Source organism: Heterocephalus glaber, unplaced genomic scaffold (genome assembly GCF_053883595.1).
Source record: "Heterocephalus glaber isolate CG9 unplaced genomic scaffold, H.glaber_assembly_v1.0 deba00001569, whole genome shotgun sequence".
Classification (NCBI taxonomy): Eukaryota; Metazoa; Chordata; class Mammalia; order Rodentia; family Bathyergidae; genus Heterocephalus; species Heterocephalus glaber.
The window spans coordinates 6,888,584-6,897,869 of record NW_028258354.1 but is presented as its reverse complement, the minus strand read 5'-3'; the positions used below and the strand labels follow the sequence as shown (position 1 = coordinate 6,897,869).

Genomic DNA, 9,286 nt, shown 5'->3' with positions numbered 1-9,286 from the left:
ACACAACACAACAGAAAGAGCTTGATCTTGACCAAGATGGGTATGTCTCCCATAAAAAGGCTACATTATTTTTTCCCCTTAATATTAATAATATATATGATTATGATACATTAATGGGTCTAAAATGTACATAGTAGTCTATTTATATATAAAGTCAAATTTGTTTTCTAAAAAGCAACATTCTCTTTCATACTGTCTAAATATTTAGGGAATGTGACTTTAAGTAGTTTATTTAGAAACTCTAGCATTTAAAGGAGTACTAGGGCAAAATTAACATTAAAATGTTCTTTCGATTGAAGCACATCCTTAAACAGTCAAGAATAAGTAAGTCACAAGATAGCACTTAATCAAAATATCTTTTAATTTTTTATAACATCTTCCAGTCTTTGTACGTAAAGATGCATAGTTTTTCTATTTCCCTTAAAAATCTTAAATTCATGTTCCATATTTTAAATTAATTATTTGGTAGTATTTCTGTTTGCTTGATTTTAATCAATAAATAAAAACTGTATGTTTATGTATTGTACAATGTGATATTTTGAAATATTTACATTGTATAATGATTAAATCATGCTAACTTACATATACATTACTTCACTTTTTGTTACCAAAAGCACTCAAATACAACTCTCAGTAATTTTCAAATATAAGACATATTGTAAATAATTATACTTAACATTCTGTAAAATAGATCTCTTGAGATCACTCCATCTAGCTGAAATTTTGTGTCTTTGAAAAATATCTCTGTAATGGCTCCCAGCTTCATTGTATGCCTTGCTTATATCACTTAATGTACTGACCTTCACTTTCATCCATCCACATTGTTGGAAACGTCAAGATTTTATTCTTTTTCATGATGTAATAGTATATCATTATGTACATGTACAATTTTTTAAATCTATTCATCAGTTGATTGACATTTAGGCCATTTTCATTTCTTGCTAATGTGAATACTGCAACAATAAATATGGAAGTGCAGATGTTCTCAGAGATAATGATTTTATTTCTTTAAGACTTACATTCACTAGCAGTTTGCTGGATCATACACCAGCTATATTTTTAATTTTAGGGAAACTTCCATACTATTTCCATAATGGCTGCACTAATTTTTATTCCCACTGTATTGTTTGGTATCTTGTTGCTAGTAAAAAATACTGGACACCTGCAAATTTAAGGAGGAGAGATATATGGAGTTCATGATTTCAAAAGTTTCAGTTCATTATCAGCTGGCAAAACAGAAACACCCTAGTGGAAGGGCAAAGTTAGGCAAAGCTGCTCACTTCCTAGTGGCCAAGAAGTAAAGCACATAGGAAGAGTGCCTAAAACAGTGATGGTGAACTTTTTAGAGATTGAGTGACAAACTGCAACCCAGAACCCACTTATAGCAAAGACCTAATGCTGCAACTAAATCTGAATCCTGAGGTTTTAGTTTAGGAAAAAGAACTCTACATTACCGTTTTTCACCTTAAAAGAGAAACACAATAACATAAGTGCTATGGGTTCACCACCCCTGAGCCAGAGGAAGGGGCCAAGGACCAGATATCGTCCCCAAGGTCATTCCTTTATGACCTACCAAGACATTCTCAGAAATGTGCTTTACTAATCCTGTAAGCAGCTCTGAAGCCAGTCAAATTAGTGACCATGTGAATCATTACAGCCTGATTAGATCAGTACACAATATACACATGTATTGAAATATCACACAATATGAAGTATTTATTATATGTTAATAAAAAATTATTTAAAATGAGCTATTATGGTTGTGTACATCTATAATCTCCATTACTTGGGGTATTAAGATAGAAAGTTAATAATTTTGAAACCAGCCTGAGAAATGAAATGAGATCCTGTCTTAAAATCAAAACAAAATATAGGGTATGTACAAGACCTCTGGCCGATGCCTGATTGTAAGAGCACTCAGGGAGGTATATGAGGTATGAATATGAAACAAACAAAAAACTATCTGCAGATCTCAAAATCTCAAAATACTATGATAAAGCATCTTATGAGAATTTATTACAAAAATAATGTTGCTGACAAGAAAATTTGGTTGTTTGACATATATCATTTTAAAATAACTGGAATTGCAACAGATAACAGAGTACTTTTGTCTAATAAGAAAAGCTTTCAGAATGCAGTATATCATGGACATTGAAAACATTAACATTTAATTTCTAAAACATTTGTATTAATATTTTACCATACAAATAAAATGCAAGCTTGATTAGGCAGCACTTTCTCTTTGACAACAATTTTTGTTATTAAGCATATAAATAACTCTGTTTTTAAAATCTCTTTCTATAAAGTAAAAAAACAAATCCTTTGAGATTTTCCAGTTAATTTGAAACCAAGCTATCACTTAGAATTTGATTCTTATAAAGGCGAAATATCGAGTTATCTAGAATGTCAAAAATTTTCAACACTTGGCTAAATAGAACCATAGATTACTGAGCAACAACATAACTTTTTCATCCAAAATGATAATAAAAGATGTGAAAAAGCAAATACAAGAGATAACGTGATTGAAAAAGATGAACTCTAGCTCTTTCAAGAGGATAAACCTTGGTTTTCATAAGTAACCGAGGATACTTCTCTGATTTGAATGTCCCCTCCAAAATTCTTACTGAAATTTAATTGCCACTATGATATAAAGGTATAGGGCCTTTAAGAGGTAATTCGGTTCTGAGGGCTCCATCTTCAAAGAATGATAAATGATCCAAGTGATGTGGGGCACGCTTGCAATTCCAGCACTCTGGTAAGTTAAAGTATGGGAATCCCAAATTCCCAGACTGGGCATTCAGCCAATTAGTAAAACCGAGTCTCAAAAAATCAACAAAATGACTGGGGCTGTAACTCAGTGAGGATGCGCAGGGTTCAGGATGGACCGCAGGAGCCACCGTCCGCTCAGCCCCGCCCCGCACGGCCTGGCACAACCGAGCTGGCCCAGCCCAGCGGTGCTGGCGCCTCTTTGCTGCGAGTCTGCATAGCTCCGGGAAGATGATGCTGGCGGCAGCGGCGACTGAGGCAAGGTTTAGGAGGAGGACGGAGGAGAGGACAGCGCCCACGGGCAGGGAGGGCGGGCGGTACCTGGAAGGGGATGTAACCGGCACTGGGAAGCCTGGGCTGGGGAATGGGCTGCGTCTCCCCCCGCTGATGTCGCCATCTCTGCGGCTGCTGCTGCTGCTCCTGCTGTCCCTGCTGCTGACCTGGGAGGCCCTGGCCTCAGCGATGGAGGTGGCTGTGGCGGGCTCAGCTACAGCTGAGGCCAGGAAATGTGAGGGGTCCTGTCTCCATGGGGGCCACTGCGACCCCGGCACTGGCCAGTGGATCTGCCCCACTGGCTGGGTGGGCACCCAGTGCCAGCACTGCGGAGTCGCCTCAGCCTAACTGGATCTTCTGGGTTTGTAACAGATGGACCCGGAAATTATAAATACAAAACAAAATGCACATGGCTCATTGAAGGACAGCAGCGTTGGATAATGAGACTTCATTTCAATCATTTTGCTACAGAGTGTAATTGGGACAGTTTATATGTTTATGATGGCGACTCCATTTATGGACCGCTAATTGCTGCCTTTAGTGGCCTCATTGTTCCTGAGATAGTAATGAGATTGTCCCCAGGTCCTTGCCACATCGGGTTATGCCCTGCTGCAGTTTTTTAGTGATGCTGCTTATAATTTGTCTGGATTTAATGTCACTTACAGTTTTGACATGTGTCCAAATGATTGCTCAGGCCGAGGGGAGTGTAAGATCAGTAACACTAGCAACACTGTTGAGTGTGAATGTTCTGAAAAATGGAAAGGTGAATCATGTGACATTCCTCACTGTTCAGATAACTGTGGCTTTCCTCATCGAGGCATCTGCAGTTCAAATGATGTCAGAAGATGCTCCTGCTTCTGAGTGGCAGGGTCCTGGATGTTCAATTCCAGTGCCAGCTAACCAGTCATTTTGGACTCTAGACAAATATTCTAATGTAAACCTCCCTAGAGCATCTCACAAAGCTGTGGTCAGTGGAAATATAATGTGGATTTTTGGAAGATATATGTTTAACAACTCAAATTACAACATGGTTCTAGCATATGACCTTGTTTTTAACGAATGGCTTCCACTAAACCGTCCTGTGAACAATGCGATTTTGAGATATGGTCACTCTTTAGCATTATATAAGGATAAAATTTACATGTATGGTGGAAAAATTGATTCAACAGGGAATGTGACCAATGAGTTGAGAGTGTTTCAAATTCGTAATGAGTCATGGGCATTGTTGACCCCAAAGGCAAAAGAGCAGTATGCAGTGGTTGGGCACTCGGCACACATCATTACACTGAAAACTGGCCGAGTGGTCATGCTGGTCATGTTTGGTCACTGCCCTCTCTATGGCTCTATAAGCAATGTGCAGGAATATGACTTGGATAAGAACATGTGGCATGTGTTACATACTCAGGGTGCCCTTGTGCAAGGGGGCTATGGGCACAGCAGTGTTTATGATCATAAAACCAATGCCCTGTATGTTCATGGTGGCTATAAGGCTTTCAGTGTGGGTAAATATGGACTCACTGATAACCTCGACAAATATGATATGGATACCCAGATGTGGATCATTCTTAAGGACAGCAAATTTCCCCATTACACACAGCTGTAATAGTGAGTGGAACCATGCTGGTGTTTGGAGGAAATACACACAATGACACATTCATGAGCCATAGTGCCAAATGTTTTTCTTCAGATTTCATGGCTTATGACATTGCTTGTGACCATTGGTCAGTGCTTCCCAGACCTGATCTCCACCATGATGTCAACAGATTTGGCCATTCAACAGTCTTACATAACAACATTATGTATGTGTTTGGTGGTTTCAACAGTCTCCTCCTCAGTGACATCTTGGCGTTCACCTCAGAACAATGTGAAGCACACCAGAGTGAAGCTACTTGCATATCAGCAGGACCTGGTATCCAGTGTGTCTGGGATGGGAAAACATCTCAGTGTGTCTCCTGGGAGCTGACAACTGAAGAACAATCCCAAAAGTTAAACTTAGAATGTTTTCACAAAATAACCTTTGATCATGACAGTTGTGACAACACAGATTGTTACAGATGCACAGCCAGCACCAATGACTGCCACTGGTGCAATGACCATTGTGTCCCTAGGAATCACAGCTGCACAGAAAGCCAGATCTCCATTTCTAAGTATGAGAATTGCCCCAGGGATAAACCCAAGGATGACTGTAATCCGAAGACCAGCTGCAGGAACTGTAGTCTGGACCAGAACTGCCAGTGGGTGCCCAGGAAACAGGAGTGCATTGCCCTGTCTGAATATGTTTGTGGCATTGACTGGCATTTGATTGGAAACTCATGTTTGAAAATTACTACTGCCAAGAAGAATTATGACAATGCTAAATTGTCTTGTAAAAATCACAATGCCTTTTTGGCTTCCCTCGCAACCCAGAAGAAAGTGGAGTTTGTCCTTAAACAGCTGTGAATAATGCAGTCTTCACAGAGGATGTCCAAACTCACCTTAACCCCATGGGTTGGCCTTTGTAAGATCAGTGTGTCCCACTGGTATTGGGAAGGTAAGTCTACATTTATAAATAGCCTACTGCAGTGGATGCCATCTGAGCCCAGCAATGCTGGCTTCTGTGGAATCTTGTCAGAACCCAATATTCGGGGATTGAAGGCTGCACCCTGCACCAACACACTCAATGGCAGCATCTGTGAAAGGCCTGTCAACCACAGTGCCAAGCAATGCCAGCAGCCATGTGCCTTGCAGAGAGTGCACCAGCAGCAACTTTGAGTGCATGTGGTACAGCAACAGGAAGTAGTGTGTGGACTCCAGTGCCTACCTGGCCTCCTTTCCTTTTGGGCAGTGTACTGAATGATATTTGATGAACAGCTGTCCCCCTGAAAATTGTTCTGGCTACTATACATGTAGTCATTACTTGAAGCAGCCAGGCTGTGGCTGGTGTACTGATTACAACAAAACATGGAAAGGAAAATGCATGGAGGGCTCCTATACAGGGCCAATGAGGGTGCCTTCTCAGTTCTCTAAAGAAATTGCTTACCCACGACCTCTTCTAAATTCCAGCATGTGTCCGGAGGACAAATACAACTGGTCTTTCATTCACTGTCCAGCTAGTCAGAGCAATGGCCACAGCAAATGTATCAACCAGAGTGTCTGTGAGAAGTGTGAGAATCTAACTACCGGTAAGCACTGTGAGACCTGCATATCTGGCTACTATGGAGATCCCACCAATGGAGGCAAATGCCAGCCATGCAGCTGCAATGGGCACTCATCGTTGTGCAATCCCAACACAGGCAGATGCTTCTGCACCACCAAGGGCATCAAGGGGAACAACTGCCAGCTATGTGAAGTAGAAAATAAATACCACGGAAACTCTATCAAAGGAACATGCTATTATGCTCTTATTGACTATCAGTTCACTTTTAGCCTGCTCGAGGAAGATGATCGCTATTACACAGCCATCAATTTTGTGGCTACTCCTGATGCAGAAAACAAGGACTTAGACATGTTCATTCATATATGCCTGTAATAACTTCAATCTCAACGTCACCTGGGCTGCCAGCTTAGCTTGATCTGAGGCCAGTAAAGAGATTCCTGTTGTTTCAAAAACCAAGATAAAGGAGTACAAAAATAGCTTCTCCAATGAGAAGTTTGATTTTGGCAACCACCCAAATATCACTTTCTTTGTTTATGTCAGTAATTTTACCTGGACCATCCAAATTCAGATTGCCTTCTCCCAGCATAGGAGTTTCATGGACCTGAAACAGTTCTTATGACTCCCTTCAGCTCAATATTTTGATATCCTGTAGAAGATAAGGATTTATTGTCTTACAATGCCTCAACCAGCAATTCACCCCACACCAAAAAGACATGGACAATCTCCTTCTTCCACTAATTGAATACAATTATATCACAATGCTTGGCCAAGTCAGTAATCTCTATTTATGTTATTATGACTGTAAAACTGTTATTCACAGCTGATTTGAACTATGCTTACACTTAACTCATTTTATGTATGGAAGTTCACTCTGCTTATCCTGAATATAATATTATCCATGTTTTTGTTTTTAAATAGTTTGGTTTTTCTATTAACCTACTCCTGTATTTTGCTTTATTCTTCTCATACATTCCCTCCTTTTGCTGAACCACATTCTCCTCAAGGTTTCTGAGAAAAAGTACATGGGAGTTAACTTTTTGTGAGCTTTGTCAACTGAAATGTCTTTTATTTTTACCCTCACAATTTCATTGAGTTTAATTAAAAATTTTAGGTTGGAAATAATTTTCTACTGGAATTTAAAGGTCATTGTGCTGTTTCTTCTAGGTTCTAGCATTAATACTTAGAGGGCTAATGCCACTCCTTGTATGGATGTATTTTCTCTTTAAAAAAATTTTACAGTTGCAGCAACATGATTGGAACTGGAGATTAAGTGAAATAAGTCAGGCACAGAAAAAGAAATACTTCATGTTCTCACTTACATGTGTAAGCTAAACTTTTATATCTCACAAAGTCGAGACTAGAACAGGGGTTACCAGAGCTTGGGGAGAGTGGTGGGAGGGAGCGAAGGGAGGGGTAGAGAGAGAATGGTTAATGGGTACAGGGGAGCAACTGGATGAAAAAAAATGATTTCTAATGTTCCATAGCATAGTAATGGAACTATGGTTGATGACAAGTAATTGAATATTTCATGATAAGTAGTAAGGAGGATTTTGACTGTTCCAAGTATAAAGAAATGATGTTGTCTAAGGTGACAGATATGCCAGTTATCCTTATCTGATCATTATACAATGCATGCATGTACTAAAATGTTGCATGTACCCCATAAATATAATTATAATGTAATAGCATAATACCATAATTGTCATTTAAAATATATATTAAAAATAAAAATTTTAAAATATTCTAGATTCAATCCCCAGTCTTAAAAAAAAGCTTATGCCTGTTATTTTTGGAATGGACTAGTTACTGCAAGAGTAGGTTTTGTGAGTTCTGCCCCTTCTTACCCTATCTCAGATGAATCCTTCCTTGACCTCCCAACATGTTATAATGAGACACAAAGACTACTAAATGCTACTGTCATGCTCTTGGACTATCTAGCTTCAAAAATCATGAGTCAAATTAACTTCTTTTATTTATAAATTACATCTTTTGTATGCTATTATAGCAGCAGCAAATATACTAAGACATATTATCATTGTTAAATAGAGGGGGCGATTCTGATAAGACACAGAATCTTCCCTCTAGGTATATTACTCAGAATGTAAATTAAAACTTTTATGTTCTAAGAGTTGACCCAATAATTCAAGAAAATTTCTCATTTTGACTCTAGTTTTGCATCAGTGTACTATTGACACTGAAGGTAATTTAAAAAACAAATCTTACAAATAAAACTATCCAACCATCTAGTCTTCACCAATTTTAACTATGTAACATAAGAGTTGTTATACACAAACTTTCTATGTACAATCAGATTTTCTTTCACACTTTCTCCTTCTGGATCATCCACTTTATTTTAGGTCAAAAATCACTTTCCATTTAATTAAAAAACAAAACACCTGGTGGAGATGTGGGAGAAAAGGAACCCTTTTTTGCTGTTGGCGGGAGTGCAGACTGGTGGACCACTGTGGAAATCAGTGTGGAAATACCTCAAAAAACTAGGATTAGAGGTCTCATTGATCTAGCTATTCCTCTGCTGGATATCATCCCAAAAGAATTAAAAGATTCATACCACAGAAATATATTCAAACCCATGTTTATAGCAGCACAGTTTGTAATAGCTAAGTCTTGGAAACAGCCCAAATGCCCATCAATCGATGAATGGATAAAAAACATAAGATTTTTCTATACAGTGGAGTATTACCCAGCAATAAAGAAGGATAAGTTTGAGATATTCATAGCTAAATGGATGCACCTTGAAGCTATACTCTTAAGTGAAATAAATTGGACACACATGTAAATATTGTATTGTCTCTCTGGTGTAAGAAACTAAAAATGTAAATAGGGACCAAAATTTATAATAGACAATGTGAAATAAGAAAAAATTGTTCAAAAGGAGGGGGAACTAGACAGGGGAGTGGGAAAGGAAGGAAGGAAAAAGAAAAAACAAGAAAAGAAAAGAATGGAAATGGGATTTTTGTAAATAGGGGAAGAGAGATTGAAGGGAGGGCAGGGGAATGGGATAAAAAGAGAAATCTATATACATCATTTACATGTATAAATTCCCTATGATGAATGTGATCATTGTGTATATCTAAATTGTACCAATAAAAT

General features: G+C 38.6%; 1 pseudogene across 1 annotated transcript; it reads left to right on the top strand.

Moving 5' to 3' along the window:
- The first annotated feature begins 2,884 nt into the window (after nucleotides 1–2,884).
- Nucleotides 2,885–7,928, top strand: LOC101722143 (attractin pseudogene; annotated as a pseudogene). Its single transcript, XR_015443395.1, has one exon. The product of XR_015443395.1 is annotated as an attractin pseudogene (transcript).
- The last annotated feature ends 1,358 nt before the right edge of the window (nucleotides 7,929–9,286 follow it).